Source organism: Erythrolamprus reginae, chromosome 1, assembly GCF_031021105.1.
Source record: "Erythrolamprus reginae isolate rEryReg1 chromosome 1, rEryReg1.hap1, whole genome shotgun sequence".
NCBI classification, from domain to species: Eukaryota; Metazoa; Chordata; class Lepidosauria; order Squamata; family Dipsadidae; genus Erythrolamprus; species Erythrolamprus reginae.
This window is the reverse complement of record NC_091950.1, coordinates 98,369,374-98,385,342: the sequence shown is the minus strand read 5'-3', so window position 1 is coordinate 98,385,342 and position 15,969 is coordinate 98,369,374. Positions and strand designations below refer to the sequence as shown.

The 15,969-nt window shown below is 43.1% G+C and overlaps 1 protein-coding gene across 4 annotated transcripts in view; it reads left to right on the top strand.

Moving 5' to 3' along the window:
- The window catches only part of CD82 (CD82 molecule), an 86,415-nt gene that overhangs the window by 1,279 nt on the left and 69,167 nt on the right, over positions 1-15,969 (top strand). Inside the window, exons 2-3 of one of the 4 annotated variants that reach the window (XM_070760616.1) lie at positions 779-883; positions 2,039-2,096. The exons of 1 other annotated variant lie outside the window; for it this stretch is intronic. The gene's annotated coding sequence lies outside the window, so the exon portion shown is untranslated. Of the gene's footprint in view, positions 1-778; positions 884-1,084; positions 1,158-2,038; positions 2,097-15,969 lie in introns of those variants that run through there. 2 more of the 4 variants (XM_070760625.1, XM_070760611.1) reach the window with 2 other exon arrangements.

The following is a 15,969-nucleotide window of genomic DNA, read 5'->3' as shown; positions in this document are numbered from 1 at the left end:
ACAATAGTGGCAAAGCAATAGCGTTTAGCCTTATATACTGCTTTACCGCCCTCTCTAAGCGTTTTACAGAGAGTAAGCACATTGCCCCCAACAATCTGGGTCCTCCTTTTAACCACAAGCAGAAGTTCGGTGGGTGAAGACTGTTTCTGGCATGAGGGGCATTGCTGGGAAATGGTTCCACTTGAGAAACGAAGGGGTTTTCCAGGTGAACAGTTTGAAGAAGGGCTTGGTGGGGAACTCCCTCCTGCCGTGGGTTCCTTTTACACCAAGCCTCTTCCTTGACTAGCGATAGCCTTTGGAAGCTGCCTGGCTGTTACTCAGGGTGTAAGAAGGGAGTGGGTTCAGTGGCTGTCAGCAAGCACCCCCCAACCAAACACTCTTTGCTATTTGAACAAATTGCTGAAGCCCAAGTGTTGGCCTGTTGCTTTCTCCAGCTGTGAATGGAAAGCAAACCGAGTCAGGTTTGAGGCTGTCATATTTCAAATAGACTTTTGAGCTTCACACCCTCCTTCTGAAGGCAAAAACAGCTGATTGGGAGTGAGAAGCAAATCACTAATAAAGAACAAGGTGCTCCTTTTTACTGCCAGCTGAGAAGGGCAGGGAGCTTCCCTCTGCCCAAGGCTGGAAATTCCCAGGTTTCTCTCTCTACTCTTGGCTGAGCAAAAAGAGAAGCAAACAACAGATAGTTGTGTTTGCTTGCTCACTCTCTGGGGCATCTCAGTACGGAGAATGATTTTGGCATTCCGTAGCCATCTCATCTTGCTTATACTCTCTCTAGGCAGGGCATATTAGAAGCCAGGTCATCACAGAAGTATCCACCTGGCTTCTTGGAACTGGGTGCTAAGCTCAAATCGTCCAGCCCTTCTTATTATCCCTTGAAAAGGTGAGTCATCAGGTAGAATGCTCAGCTTAACATGGTGGGAGAGTGAGCAACTAAGCAACCTATTACTTATTTTCCGTCATTTTCTGCTAAGCTTTTTTTACTTCCTTGTCTAAAGAGAAAGACTGAGCATGCAGATATTCCAGTTTTCCCAACTTGGTAACCGGGTGTTGTGTCAGGTACTAATTACCCATCACTCAACAGGGAGGATGGGAGTTTTAGTGCAGCATACTTGGAAAGCACTGCATTGGGAGAAGAATGGGCGAGGGAAAGTGAGGTAAGCAATTGCTGAACAATGGGTACTACAGTATTGCTTCCTCAAGAGCTACTGAGAAGGTCAGAGAATCTCATAAAGACTGAGCAAATGTTTTGATGTGACAGCTCTCTTTTTGGAAGAACAGCTGTTCTGCTCCCTATCCTATCACTTTGAATAATACAATAGGAAAGATTGGGACTGCTGGGGTAGAATCTCTTCTGCTATCGTAGAAGACAAGATAATGTTAGAAAGGACCTTGGAGTTCTTCTACCAGTGAGAAAACAGTTGTTTATTTAGCAGCCAATCTTTTGTGTTTTGTTGCCTGCCAGGTTCACAGAAGCTAAATCAAGATCGCTTGATTCACCGAAGTTTCCAATTCATAAACCAGAGAACAAGATTTCAAAACTGTGCTTTTAATTTAAATTTAATTAAATTAAAAATTAAAAATTAAATCAAAAGTAAGCATTCTCCTTAGAGTTTTGCACAACATGTGACCACTGTGAGATACAATTCCCATATGCTAAAATAGTTAGTTTAGTGGGGATTTTTTTATGGGAGGCTTAATGGTTTGTGTACCAATAAACGTGTTATTGTATATTCAATACATTATAGTTAAAATAAAGGATGGTTTAATACGTAAAACAACTGCCATGTGGCAGGAAGTTCTAAGTATTTGGAGTAAGAAGTAATGAATGAGAAAATGAATCTGGAGGGTCAAATCTACATGCTACACTGCCCAGAATAAAGCAAATCGAGTGTACAACAGAGACTGTTGGCTTCTTGGCTCCACACTAGATCTGCCATATTAGGCCTGCAACATTCTGAACAGCTTCTACTGATTTGTTGCCAACTATTTGCTGCCATCTAGTGGCCTTTTACTTTTTTGCTTTGTTTATCTTCAGAAAACTGGAGGCTCTTGGGAAACTGACTGGGCAAGGAAATTCCAAGGTTTGATGAAAGGTCTTGCTCTTGCTTTCTCTTTCAACCTCCTTTTTGGGGGGAGGGTGGAGGAAGAGAGAGGAGTAACAATTAGAATAGATCATTTCCCCAGTTGCCTCTTTTTCTTTCAGGATAAAGGCGCACCCATACGATTAAGCGTTTGCCGTCCTGTATGCTTGGGCCTGCCGGAAGGTGTATATGTATGTGGAAAGAGTGAGTGTGTTATTTTGTCATAAAGTTGGTAAATGCAGTCAATGTTCAAATTGTTGGCTGATTGTAATGGTTCCAGGTTGAAAGTTCATAAGACACAATTTCCATAATAGTTGGCTGTTGGGAGATTGAGGATATTTGGAAAGGAGGTGAAAAGTTGAGGTCCAGGTCCTGTTCGACAAACAATGTCAGATGAGGAAGAGCCTTCTCTGTGGTGGCTCCGACTCTTTGGAATCAACAGCCTCCAGAAATCCACCCTACCGATCTCCAAATTGGGACTCATATAGAGATTTGTAAGGGGCTTTTTAGGACAATTATAATGCAACAGCAGCACTATTCTGATTGGTCTCTAGGTCAGAACTTTGTTATGATCATTATTTATCAACAACAATTGAAGGAGTGGTTTATAAAGGCAGCTTTTTCAAGTGAAGTTTCATTTGTTTAGGGCAGAGGTCCCCAACCGCCGGTCCGCGGACCGGGACCGGGCCGTTGGGGTTTTCCAGCCGGTCCGCGGCGTCGGAGACCCAAAGCCCATGTGGAGGAAGACGGAGCCAAGCGGGGCCACCCGGAGACCTTTTCCCGTCTTCTTCTCCTCGCTCGCTCCCCTCATAGCCAGCAGCCCCGCTCGCGGGGGGATGCCCGTTCGTAGCTACCAGCCCGCCAAGCGTCGAGGGGGCTTCCGAGGCTGAAGGGAAGAGCCGGAATGCCCTTCCCGGGTTTAGATTGCTTGCTGTTGGGGGAAACGGAGGAGGCGGCGGCGGCGGTGGGGCGCGATCGCCTACTTTCTGGAGCGAGGAGAAAAGAACCGCCGCCTCCTCCGTTTTCCCCAACAGCAAGCAATCTAAACCCGGGAAGGGCATTCCGGCTCTTCCCTTCAGCCTCGGAAGCCCCCTCGACGCTTGGCGGGCTGGTAGCTACGAACGGGCATCCCCCCGCGAGCGGGGCTGCTGGCTGTGAGGGGAGCGAGCGAGGAGAAGAAGACGGGAAAAGGTCTCCGGGTGGCCCCGCTTGGCTCCGTCTTCCTCCACGCAGGATGGGCTTTGGGTCTCCGACGCCCTCGCCCGTTCCCTCAGGAGCGATGAGTGGGACGTCTTCTTCTCCTTGCTCGCTCCCCTCATAACCATCCCTCCAGCGTCGAGGGGGCTTCCGAGGCTGAAGGGAAGAGCCGGAATGCCCTTCCCGGGTTTAGATTGCTTGCTGTTGGGGAAAACGGAGGAGGCGGCGGCGGCGGTGGGGCGCGATCGCCTACTTTCTGGAGCGAGGAGAAAAGAACTGCCGCCTCCTCCGTTTTCCCCAACAGCAAGCAATCTAAACCCGGGAAGGGCATTCCGGCTCTTCCCTTCAGCCTCGGAAGCCCCCTCGATGCTGGAGGGATGGTTATGAGGGGAGCGAGCGAGGAGAAGAAGACGTCCCACTCATCGCTCCTGAGGGAACGGGCGAGGGCGTCGGAGACCCAAAGCCCATCCTGCGTGGAGGAAGAGGGAGCCAAGCGGGGCCACCCGGAGACCTTTTCCCGTCTTCTTCTCCTCGCTCGCTCCCCTCATAGCCAGCAGCCCCGCTCGCGGGGGGATGCCCGTTCGTAGCTACCAGCCCGCCAAGCGTCGAGGGGGCTTCCGAGGCTGAAGGGAAGAGCCGGAATGCCCTTCCCGGGTTTAGATTGCTTGCTGTTGGGGAAAACGGAGGAGGCGGCGGCGGTGGTGGGGCGCGATCGCCTACTTTCTGGAGCGAGGAGAAAAGAACCGCCGCCTCCTCCGTTTTCCCCAACAGCAAGCAATCTAAACCCGGGAAGGGCATTCCGGCTCTTCCCTTCAGCCTCGGAAGCCCCCTCGACGCTTGGCGGGCTGGTAGCTACGAACGGGCATCCCCCCGCGAGCGGGGCTGCTGGCTGTGAGGGGAGCGAGCGAGGAGAAGAAGACGGGAAAATGTCTCCGGGTGGCCCCGCTTGGCTCCGTCTCCCTCCACACAGGATGGGCTTTGGGTCTCCGACGCCCTCGCCCGTTCCCTCAGGAGCGATGAGTGGGACGTCTTCTTCTCCTCGCTCGCTCCCCTCATAACCATCCCTCCAGCATCGAGGGGGCTTCTGAGGCTGAAGGGAAGCGCCGGAATGCCCTTCCCGCGTTTAGATTGCTTGCCGTTGGGGGAAACGGAGGAGGCGGCGGCGGTGGGGCGCGATCGCCAAGTTTCTGGAGCAGATAGGCTTTGAGTTTTTGGCTGGGGGGGGAGAAGTAGGACCTTCCTAAGTTCCCCCCCCAGTCAAAATCACAAAGCCAGGCAGCCCCCAGCCGCCAAAGGAGCCTCCTCATTCTCCCTGCCCTGTGGAGAAGTGTGGAGGGCTGCGTCACTAAGCTCCACCCCTCCATAACCCCACCCCCATATGACCAAAGCCCCCCCCCACCGGGCCGTAGAAAACTCGTCTAACTTAAAGCCGGTCCCTGGTGCTAAAAAGGTTGGGGACCTCTGGTTTAGGGTGATAAACCAATTAAGTTAATTTGGGAAAACAGTTGTATGAATTGGTACATTTTGTAGTCAAATATGATTGTTCTCCTGACCCAATTTGAGTCACCTCTAAGATTTTCCTGATCCATCTTGAGCAAAATATTGGTGATTAGGTTCTTAATGGATTATAATCCTATGTAAGTGTAGCTCGGGAAAGGATGTCATAGTGTTGATGTAGCTGCGGATCTTTTTCAAGTTGCTTTAGGAGAGTATCTTGTTATGTTTAAAATCTAGGATGAAATTGAAATTTTTGCAAATAGAAAAACAGAACAGGCCTGGAATACCTGAGTCCTTTGGAATTGGGCAGCATAGAAGTCTAAATAAGTAAGTAAGTAAGTTCTTCTGCAAGGAATGAGAAGACTTGGCAGATGCTGTTAAGAAATTAGGATTTATTTCCTAAAATGTAACTTGTCTTAGCTATAAAATCTGTTATTTCCCCTGCTGTTTTCATCCTGTGGAGTACAGGTCAGTTAATGGGGTATAGTGGTTAAGGTATTGGATTTGGTATTGAATTCTAGTTCAAGTTTGCCTTTATGTATGGAAGCTCATTGGGGTTTTTTGGCCCTGACATTGTTCTTCAGACCAACTTACCTCACAGGATTGTTGTTGGGATAAAATGAAACGAAAGGCCTTGTAGGCTGACTTGAAATCCTGGAGAAACATGGGGTATAAATCTAGTAAATGATAGCAACCTAGATGATGGGTGTGGATGCTCTCAAAATACTTTAATATAGAGAATTGTGCCTTGAAGAAGTAAAGCATCCTTGCCTAGAATTTATATGCTTCAGTGGAAATAGTATTTTTTCCTTGTAGATTTGGATCACCACATACAAATTACATGTTTTCATTTGGTAACTCTTGAACGTACTAGCTAAACTGTTTTATCTCTTCCATTTAATCTTTTACAATGGATTTGATTTGTGGGTGCATTTACATTTTCTGAACAAAAAACGTCTCAGATTATAGTGGCCAAGAACTGAATTGTATGCCATGAGTATAAGGGTGGCTTGAACTTTTTGCTTTTTGTTTTGTTGCTGTTGTAGTCTTGGATGATTCTTGGCTGGGCACACCGATGTGCCAAAGAGGCATAACACTGAAATGGAAACTTCAGGAACTAATGGCTTGCAATTTTATGGATGGACTTAGGCCAAGCTTGGAAGGTTCAAAAGAAAACAAGTAATTTTCTGAAACTGTACATGCAAAGGGCTCATTAACATGCAAGGCAGAAACTAGCTTTCTACAAAACCTCATAAAAATATAAGCATTCTCAGCTGACCCATTCCAGAGAGGTTGGTTTGTAATCCTTCAAATTATGTACAGCCGATATAAAATGGTGAGTCAGAGGCAGTTCTTAAACGAAAACCAATCGCTATAGAAATAGGTCTGCTTCATCAGGAAGGGAAATAAATCTTTGTTTTTCTTGAGCATTTCAGATATACCATAGGATAGTTGTTACCCTGTGGGTCCTTCCACAGGGCAACAGTTATGTTGGTACTACAGCTTCTATAGTAGCATCATCTTGCCAAAAAAGATAGATGAGGAATTTTAATGTTAACAGACATGCTGGACAAGTTTGTGTTACAATCAGATACTTAATTAATGTACAGTGATACCTTGTCTTACAAACTTAATTGGTTCCGGGACGAGGTTCTTAAGGTGAAAAGTTTGTAAGACGAAACAATGTTTCCCACAGGAATCAATGGAAAAGCGATTAATGCGTGCAAGCCCAAAATTCACCCCTTTTGCCAGCCAAAGCGCCCATTTTTGCGCTGCTGGAATTCCCCTGAGGCTCCCCTCCATGGGAAAACCAACCTCCTGACTTCTGTGTTTTTGCGATGCTGCAGGGGAATCCCAGCATCGCAAAAACGAGCACTTTGTTGGCAACGGAAGTCTGGAGGTGGGGTTTCCCAGCGAAGGGAGCATCAGTGAAATCGCAGCATCGCAAAAACACCGAAGTCCTCGAAATCCCACCTCCGGACCTCTGTGTTTTTGTGATGCTGCGATTTCACTGATGCTCCCTTCGCTGGGGAACCCCACCTCCGGACTTCCGTTACCAGCGAAACACCCGTTTTTGCATTGCTGGGATTCCCCTGCTGGGATTTCTCTGCAGCATCACAAAAACACAGAAGTCACGAGGTGGGGTTTCCCATGGAGGGGAGCCTCAGGGGAATCCCAGCAGCGCAAAAACAGGTGCTTCGCTTACAATGGAAGTCCGGAGGCGGGGCATCCCATCGGCGGCAGTGGGTTTGTAAGGTGAAAATAGTTTGGAAGAAGAGGCAAAAAAATCTTAAACCCCGGGTTTGTATCTCGAAAAGTTTGTATGACGAGGCGTTTGTAAGATGAGGTATCACTGTATATGCATGTAGTGTTCTCTGTAGCAATCTGAATATTTCAAATGAGTAAGAAAATGTTTATTTCGTGCAGTGTACAGTAAATCCAGAAATTAGTTCTTGATATTGTGACCTAACCAAACTGCAAATAATATCCTACCTAAATGGACCTCTCAGTTTTGGTGTAAAATATAAATTCTGATGGAAGAAGTAGATCTACATATTGCAGCAGTCTATGCCGCAACGGCAGCATTTTAAACAAAATAGCATAAGGATGATAAATAACACTGCAGTTATGTGAAATGTAAGCTTTAGCTGATCTAATATCCAAAAGCTAGAATCTTTCTCAGACTGACTTGAGTTGCAGTTTGTTGAAACTGCGACATATCAAAATAGAGCAAAAATATCCATATTCTTTCACGAACTAGTTTGATAGGCTGTGGCAGGGTAGGCAAAGTTGGCTCTTCTATGATGTGGACTTCAACTCCCAGAATTCCTGAGCTAGCATGATTGGCTCAGGATTTCTGGGAGTTGAAGTCCACAAATCATAGAAAAGCCAAGTTTGCCTACCCCTGGGCTAGGGCATCAAACTACAAACTGGGACACCTTGGGTTCTAGTCTTGCCTTAGGTACAAAGCCAACTAGTTGACCTTGGGCCAGTCCACTCCCCTCTCTCAGCCCTAGGAAAGAGGCAACCATTTTCTGAAAAAACCTTGCCAAGAAAATGGCAGGGACTAATCCAGGCAATTGCCAGCAGTCAACACTGGCTTCAAATTGCTAAGAAACAAAACAAAACCCACCTTCCACAGGGCTGGATGTATTAAAAGGTAAAGGTATCACTGTCAGTTGTGTCAAACTCTAGGGCGTGGTGCTCATCTATGTTTCTTGGCCAAGGGATCCAACATTGTCTGAAGGCAATTCCCATGGTTATGTGGCCAGCATGGCTATATGCCAAAGGTAAACGGAACTCTGTTACCTTCCCACCAAAGTGGTACCTATTAATCTACTTGCATTTGTGTGCTTTCAAACTGCTAGTTGGGCAGAATTGCTATTACATTAAGTAAATGTTAATCTTTCCAACGTGAACATTAAAATATAATGAAGTTATGCACCCAGATAAATTTGCTGTAATATTCTCTCATCTTACACATGTGTTGAACAAGACCATCTATAGCAGGGGTCTCCAACCTTGGCAACTTTAAGACTTGTGGACTTCAACTGACTGAGGAATTCTGGGAGTTGAAGTCCACAAGTCTTAAAGTTGTCAAGGTTGGAGACCCCTGATCTATAGCAGCTTGGAAAAAATGTATATCAATGCTTCCAGTTCCTGCTTATACATCTTACACTTTACATTCAGTTGTAACAAGGTCTGCATTATTCATAAGGGATGTTTTTTTTTAATTAATTGTGAATTAAAAATCAAAATCCAAGAAAACAAGCCACAGGTGAACTTGGCAGCATTCATACTATTAAGATCCTGGCATCCTGCATGTACCTGTTGCCAAGGCTTCTGCATCTGCCTTTGACAACTGAGTGATATTTCAATTCAGATGAGAGAAGGATTGCAGCCAATCCTCCCTGTTCCTCCCAGCACTAAGAAGTGAGTTATAGGATTTTATTCTTTTTTCGTTGTTAGCTTTTATGTTGCCTCTCCTTGCCAATCTTCAGTCTCTGTTCCCTTATCCCCCAGAAAAGGATTTTGCTGCTTAGAAATACCGTTCTAGATGTAGTGATACTTAGGAAATCTTAATACTAAATTATTGACTTTTAATTGCAATCAAGGATTGAGGAATAGGCAGGAGTTTGACAGACCAGTGTTGTGGGTACTGGACATTTGAGGATGACAAATATATGTTCTTGGTTACCTGAAAACAGTGCTGGTTCAGATTAAAAGACTGGCAAGGTCCAAACAGCATTTATTTGGTTTCAAATAAAAATACTGTGATGGGTGTACTCGGCTGCTGTGGTTATAAACATTGTGACTTAATGTAAAGTGTGAATCCAGATATCTATGTGGTCTATTCAACAAACCATGGTTATGCAAACCGTGAATCAAGCATGGTTTAGGAACTACTACTCCTTCTCTCCCACCTGAAATTACATTAAACTTTTGCTGGTCTGCATGGTGAGATTTCTTGAAGTTAAGGCATCCCGAGTCTGAAGATTTTGGATACTTGCCAGTGTGAGTGGGGGAAATCAGTGTTGCATAAAATCTTCAGCCACAGGTTTCTATTTTGGTCTCAAGTAATTTACCTTAATTTTTTATGTTCCACTTGTTTTTCTCGTAGAGGTAGTAGACTATGGTAGGTCAAGCTGTGTACTCTGTATTCTGAAGAGGCCTCTGCTCTTAAGCCAATGCAGTGCCCTCCAGATACATTGAGGCTAGAGTTGTCATGCTGACTTAAACAACGACTTTGATTACTCTGGGAATTTGTCGTCTCAGCACAGTTGTTGTCTCAAGGGCTGGGAATAGCTGGCCTATGATGTGAACTGTATTTCGCAAAATTTAGGATTCCTGCCAACTTCCCCCCCCCCTCCTTCCTCTGTTATTACTGTGATTTTAGGGTTGGTGTGTATCTAACTTCTGCTACATGGAAAAGCCAACTGAGGTACGAAAGGAGAGATAATTTCAGCTCTTTAGGGTCAGATCTCAAGCTGACTTTGGCTGTTTCTGTGACTATTGTGTACCGTGCCCTCTGAAGACCAGCCAAAGCTATGCCTTGTAACACTCACAAACATTTCCTGTGCACGCAGCTCTCTGACTTCAGTCAGCAGCTGAGACCATTGGGGTAAAGGGTATACATTTTAAGTAATGAGATATATTCCTCCATTTAAAAATCTGGTTTGTATGTTTACCCAGCTATGTATAGTATAACAGTGCTGGATTCCAGTGATTCTGAGTAGCACAGAACATTTTTTAAAAATGCAAAAAAATAATACAAAGAAGAAAACACAATAACATCCAGACAGAGCAATAAAAAAATAAAACCTAACAATATTCGCGTAAGAATCCTACCACCCACGCATGTCTGTAGGAAAAACTATGCTTTTAAGGACTGTTAGAACATATACAGGCTAGGAGCCTTAAGAGATTTTTGGGAGGGTGCTGAAACCAAGGATGTTGATTTCTTGGTCTCTCTTAACAAAAAAATAATAGTTTGTTAGATAGGACCTGGAGCACCGATTTGCCACAGCTAACTCATCATGGCCAACTTGCTGCAGGACAATTAATCACAGCTAACATTCTGCCCCCTCTTTTTCAGCCTTTCTTTGATATTAGTGTAACTCTTGTCCCACAGCGAATTGTCCCATGGCGAGTTGGCCATGGCAGTAAGTTGACTGTGGCGAGTTGGCCATGGTGAATTGTCTGGGGAGAATTGTCATAGCACCCCCTTGGTAATACCAAGTTAGTCTGATGGTACAGGATAGTCAGAAATTATTGGAAGTAGATGGAGATAGATGCATCAAAATGGTGTTAAAATTCAAAATGTAATGCATTTGTGCTATTTGTATCCCCTTTCCCTTCATATGTTCCACCTGGCTTCAAACTATTGTTTGTTGTCGTCTTTTTGCATGGGCTTCATTTGGCTTGCATGCAGGGGTCGGTTCTTCCCGGTTCGGACCAGATCATCCAGTGGGCCGTTAGCGACCCACTGGTGATATGAAGATGATGTCATGGATCCGGTTTGGTCAGTGCTGGTCTGTGTGTGCTGCCATTTTTCTTTGGGGGGAATTTTCAGTGAAATTATCTGTGTTCTGATGACTTCTCCTCGCCCTCTGCTTGGAAAAAAACCCACCCGCCCACCCCTGGGTTTCTCCACCCGAAGCACAGCTGAGCAGCTCCTAAGCTGTGTTTCGGGCTGAATCTACTTTCCAAGCATGTGCGGAAGTGAAACTGCACAAAGGGATGCGGTGTGTGAGGGGAGCAAGCGTGTGCACGAAAACATTGTGATACAAACTGGTGGTGAAGGCAAGTGGAACTCACCCCTGCTTGCATTCTAGTGTTAAACACTATGTGCCCTGATACTGTTATGGAAAAGACAGTCTGCTAAACAAAATGGTAAACCTGGCAGCATTTGCTCCTAATGATGCACCTCTGTACTCTGTTATAAACACCCTTCAGTTTGGTTTCATAGTTGTGCAATTAGAGATTGTTTGATTTAGGCTTAGTGACAGTTTGAACCTAGTCATTTTGGGTTGTAAAGCATGGCTTGGCGAGGTATGTTGAACTCTGCCAACTGTATCAGCGAACGATGGTTTTACACAATCTCTGAAAGTTGCTTTGGTGTTTCTAGTAGAAGAAATTGTTCCTGCTATATTGTCTACAGATATGAAACTTTAGACAGAGAAGAAAGAGGAAAGTTTTAAGGAAAAATTCATGCTGTTGAAAAATCCAAATGGCAGTGTTTTCTGCCAAGTTACAGATGATTCATTTTAGAGAGAAGTGTTTTCTTTTAAAAACATTTTTCATGGTTACAAAGGAGCGCCTGCATAAACTTCAGCTTTTTCAATCATTCTCCCCACTTCCACTCACAGGGAAAGGTTTTAAAAAAAAACCCAGTCTGTCACTTTTATAAATGTTTCATCTCTGCTTTTAAAACTTCTAAGGTTTTTTTTTCTTTTTTTGAGGCTTGAGGATAGCTCAGATCAACTGCAGTAAACATTGAGTCAGATATGGTGAATCTTAGAAAAAGTTATCAGTCTGGAGAAACTTGTTATTCCACATAACTTCCACCTGCTTATGACAAAAAGTTTTGGCTAAAGATGAAGGTACCCTTCTGTCACAGAGACATTCAGCCTATATGCTGTTTGGTAGCATTTTCCAGAATCTCATTTATGTCTGTTCCTTTTTAAACTGGAGACACCAAAGGTTCAGCCTGGTTGCCAATGTGACATAATGTTGTATGCATTTATGCAGCATTCCTAGAGTAACATAATGGCAGAAAAACACAGCTTCTGGTTGATACACCATGCAGACAGCAAGCCCTTGTAAATGGCAAAAGCACTTAGATTTATATACAGCTTCACCATGCTTTACAGCCATCTCTGAGCAGTTGATAGTGTTAGCATATTTTCCCCAATAATCTGGAGCCTCATTTTACTGACCTAAGAATGATGGAAGGCTGAGTCAACCTGAGCTGGTGAGTATCGAACTTCTGAACGTCAGTCATTCAAAAAAAAAAAAAAAATAGCCTGCAGTACTGCATTCTAACCACTGCTCCTATTCATAAATGCATGAATGCTCTGTCATATTTTACAAGGGAATAACAAATTCTATAGATGAGGAGAGAAAGCTTGCAATGTTACTTTGCATCCAACTACCATCATTTGGACAGTAGGGACTAACAGCAAAAGTGAAATAACACTCTTGAAAGATTCTGGGAAAGCATGTAGTAGAAGAAAACAAAGTTCATGTGGCAGTTGTTAAACAGTGCATGTGGAAAAGACAATTGGCTGAGCAAATTTTTCCTCTTTCCATGTAAGGGAACACTATGAAACAATTTTAGCTTCTGCTAATTATTTAATAATTCCCAGATTTTTGGCTAGCTTATATTTTCCAAATGAAGAACTGATGAAGTGAGTAGCTGCAGTGAGTTGTGGCACTAAGGAGATCTTTATATAGACCAACACTGTGAGACTACCGAAACAGTAGTATGGGATGATAGGATTGAACCCTTTTGGCTTTCCAGACTAGAACTAAATCTAAAATTATTTTCTCAAGAAAAATCTCCTAATATTGCAGTTTTTATTTGGAATGTGAACGCCAAGCAACATGTCCAGACAGTGCCCAATACTGTAAGAGCCGAGGTGGTGCAGTGGTTAGAGTGCAGCACTGTATGCTACTTCAGCTAACTGCTAGCTGTAATTCAGTAGTTCAAATCTCACCACTCAGCCTTCCATCCTTCCGAGGTGGATAAAATGAGGACCCAGATTGTTGGGGACAATACGTTGATTCTGTAAACCGCTTAGAGAGGGCTGTAAAAACACTAAGGAGCAGTATATAAGTCTAAATGCTATTGCTTATAGTGACTCTAAAGATTCAATTAGATTTTTGTTAGTACTATTTTGCTCCCTATTGCCCAAACCAGATACTATTTTGAATGCACTGAGTGACCTGCTTTCCACATAATGCTTAGCAGTAAAACCATTGTTTTGGGTGTGGCATAATATATCTTTCCATACACGATGGCATTGCATTATATGTAAACAAGGAAAATATGAATTCTTCAGCTAATTCTTTGCTGTTAAACAATAACTTGGCTTAGGATCATGTTATGAGTGGCAGATTTTTGTTTTATTTGCGGGAAGTTTCTGTAAATCCCAAGAAAGCTATTCTAACAAATAGGGAGCCTATTTGTTAGAATAGCTTTCTTGGGATTTACAGAAACTTCCCACTATTGTTGACATGATGAAAGTCTTGTTGTTGAACCTCAGACTCTGCCCCTTTGAGGTGTGCATGTGATACATTAATGTAATCATAAAATGGGCAAAGTTTCTGGCATAAGTCTGCTCTCCCAATCTCCCTGTGCAGAAGCTGCCAAAAGCTTACTTCAGCTCTCTTCATATAGATGTTTTGGAAACCTGTTGAACCTCTTGTGTTTCGGGTGGTAGTTTTATTGCAAGACAGTGTTCTGTGTTGAAAGATCTGGAACTGAAATAGTGTGCATGCAGTCAAAAAATATTAAATTATGTAGAAATCTGATACTTACTGGATGAAATGCTTCCTCACACCTCTAGCAGAAGAATGCATTCCTCAAATTCTAGACCAAACTTGCTTGCTTGGAATCATTCAACTGTCCAATTATATGGTCAGCCAGTTTGACTGCTAGTTTGCTTTGAAAGTAGTTTACTTTGAAAGTTCCTCTGGACTGGAGACTTTTAAATCTATTTTTCCAAACATTTATGAAATAGACAAAATGTATTTTCTTCTCCACACTGTTTGCTCCAGGTTTCTGTATGAAGTGCTGGGGTGTGTCAGCCCCTCTACAAGAAAAATCTGTCATGGGTGTAGAAAAAAAGTCAGCCTGTGCTGTTAATTTGCAGGCATTTAGTTACAGCTACTTGAATGAGAAGATAAAAGAGAAGAATATAGACCTGCATGTGTTTACGAATACCCTAGGAACATTTATGATGCCTAGTATTGGTTTCGTCCTGGTTTGAAGCTTGTTTTACAGTAATAATAAGACACTTTTTTAATTTAAGGAAACTAGCTTAATTACTGGACTTTTATTTTTGTCACATCTGTAATTTTATAGCCATGTGATAAAAAATGATCCGAGGGGTACTTGATTCTCTCTAAGATTGGCTGTTTTCTTCCAGATGTTTCATTATCCAAAATAGTCCTCATTTCAATCCTCAGCTACAAATATTCTTTTATGGGCCTAAATTATCTTTCTTCCAGGTGAAGAAGGTGAAGTATGCCAGAAATCTTCTAAGGACATAAGAAACATTCTAAAGCTGTGAGATTAAGAGGATACTACCTATAGGGACAGCAAATAGACACACAGCTTAATGACTCTCTTAAGATCATTTCTATTTCTGAAATTTTCTACTAATTCTTTCACAGTATTCAGAGCCTTCTGATCAACATTCATTGTTCAAGGAGCATCAGAAAAAGTATGGTACTAGATCAGCAGTGGTTGTAATCTGTCTGGTCTGGTCTGGTCTGGTCTGTCTGTCCGTCTGTCTGTCTGTCTGTCTCTCTCTCTCTCTCTACCTACCTACCTACCTACCTACCTACCTATCTATCTATCTATTTATCTATTCTATCTAATTTATATGCTGCCCAACTCTTCAAGGACTCTGGGTGGCTTACAACAAATAAAAACAATATTTTTTAAAAAATTGTTGTAATGTAGATTGGGGCCAGTCTATTCCCTTGTCTGTCCCTCTTCTCTCTCTCTCTCTCCATATCCTGTGAAGTTCCTGGGAGCATTGCTTGCATACATTTCTTGGCACTACAACAGAATCCTTCATTTAATATGCAGCATGTGTGGTGTGGTCTGCAGCTTCTCCTCCTCCTGGTTTCCTGATCTTGCTGTTGCCCTCAGAAGCTGAGAATAAAACTTGAATGATTAGCAGGGGATAATGATGGTCTTTCTGAGACCAAAGGATGCCAATGCTAAATGATGGGAGTCAGCCAACAGCCTGGCCCCACGCTAGAATTCATCTTGTGGAGTGAATAAGGAAAAAGGAACTTTAAGAAAAAGCAAATAGTAAGGCCTGGTAGGCACAAAATAAAGCCCCATGAATGCAAGTTTCTGTTTGCGTTCACAGGCCAACCAAAATATCAGCTTCCACTTCTACTTTGCAATGGTGATACAGTGCAAAGTGTATCCTAGAAAGAGAGTGATGGCTTGCATATTAATTAAGCAATTGAACTCCCATAATCACACATTTTTTGGAGGGGAAAAGAGCTGCAACTTGAGAAATAGGATGAATGAAGAATAACAGACTAATAAGGAGGAGGGAAATGTTTTTACCATTTTTTTTACTCCAACTTAATAGAAAGGGAAGTTAAGTAATTGTCTTGCACCAAAACAGATTTAAGTACTTTTGCAAACAAAGATTGTTTGTTTGTGCTCTGTATCAAACAAAAATACCATCTCCTGATTAGGAAATCAAGTCTTGGTGCCTGAAAGATGCCATTGTGTTAAGCAAGAAGGTTGGTTTTATTTTGCCTGTACTAATCTTCATCAATACTTATACTTTAGTGCATTTTCATCCTCTTCTTCCCTTTCTTTAGAATTGTAATGCATACTGTTAACCAAATATTTCAAAAAATAAAATAACAGTGTCTTTTGAATCTTGTTAAGAATATTCTAATTCTCTTCACATGCTAACTTAAAGAGTTTTAT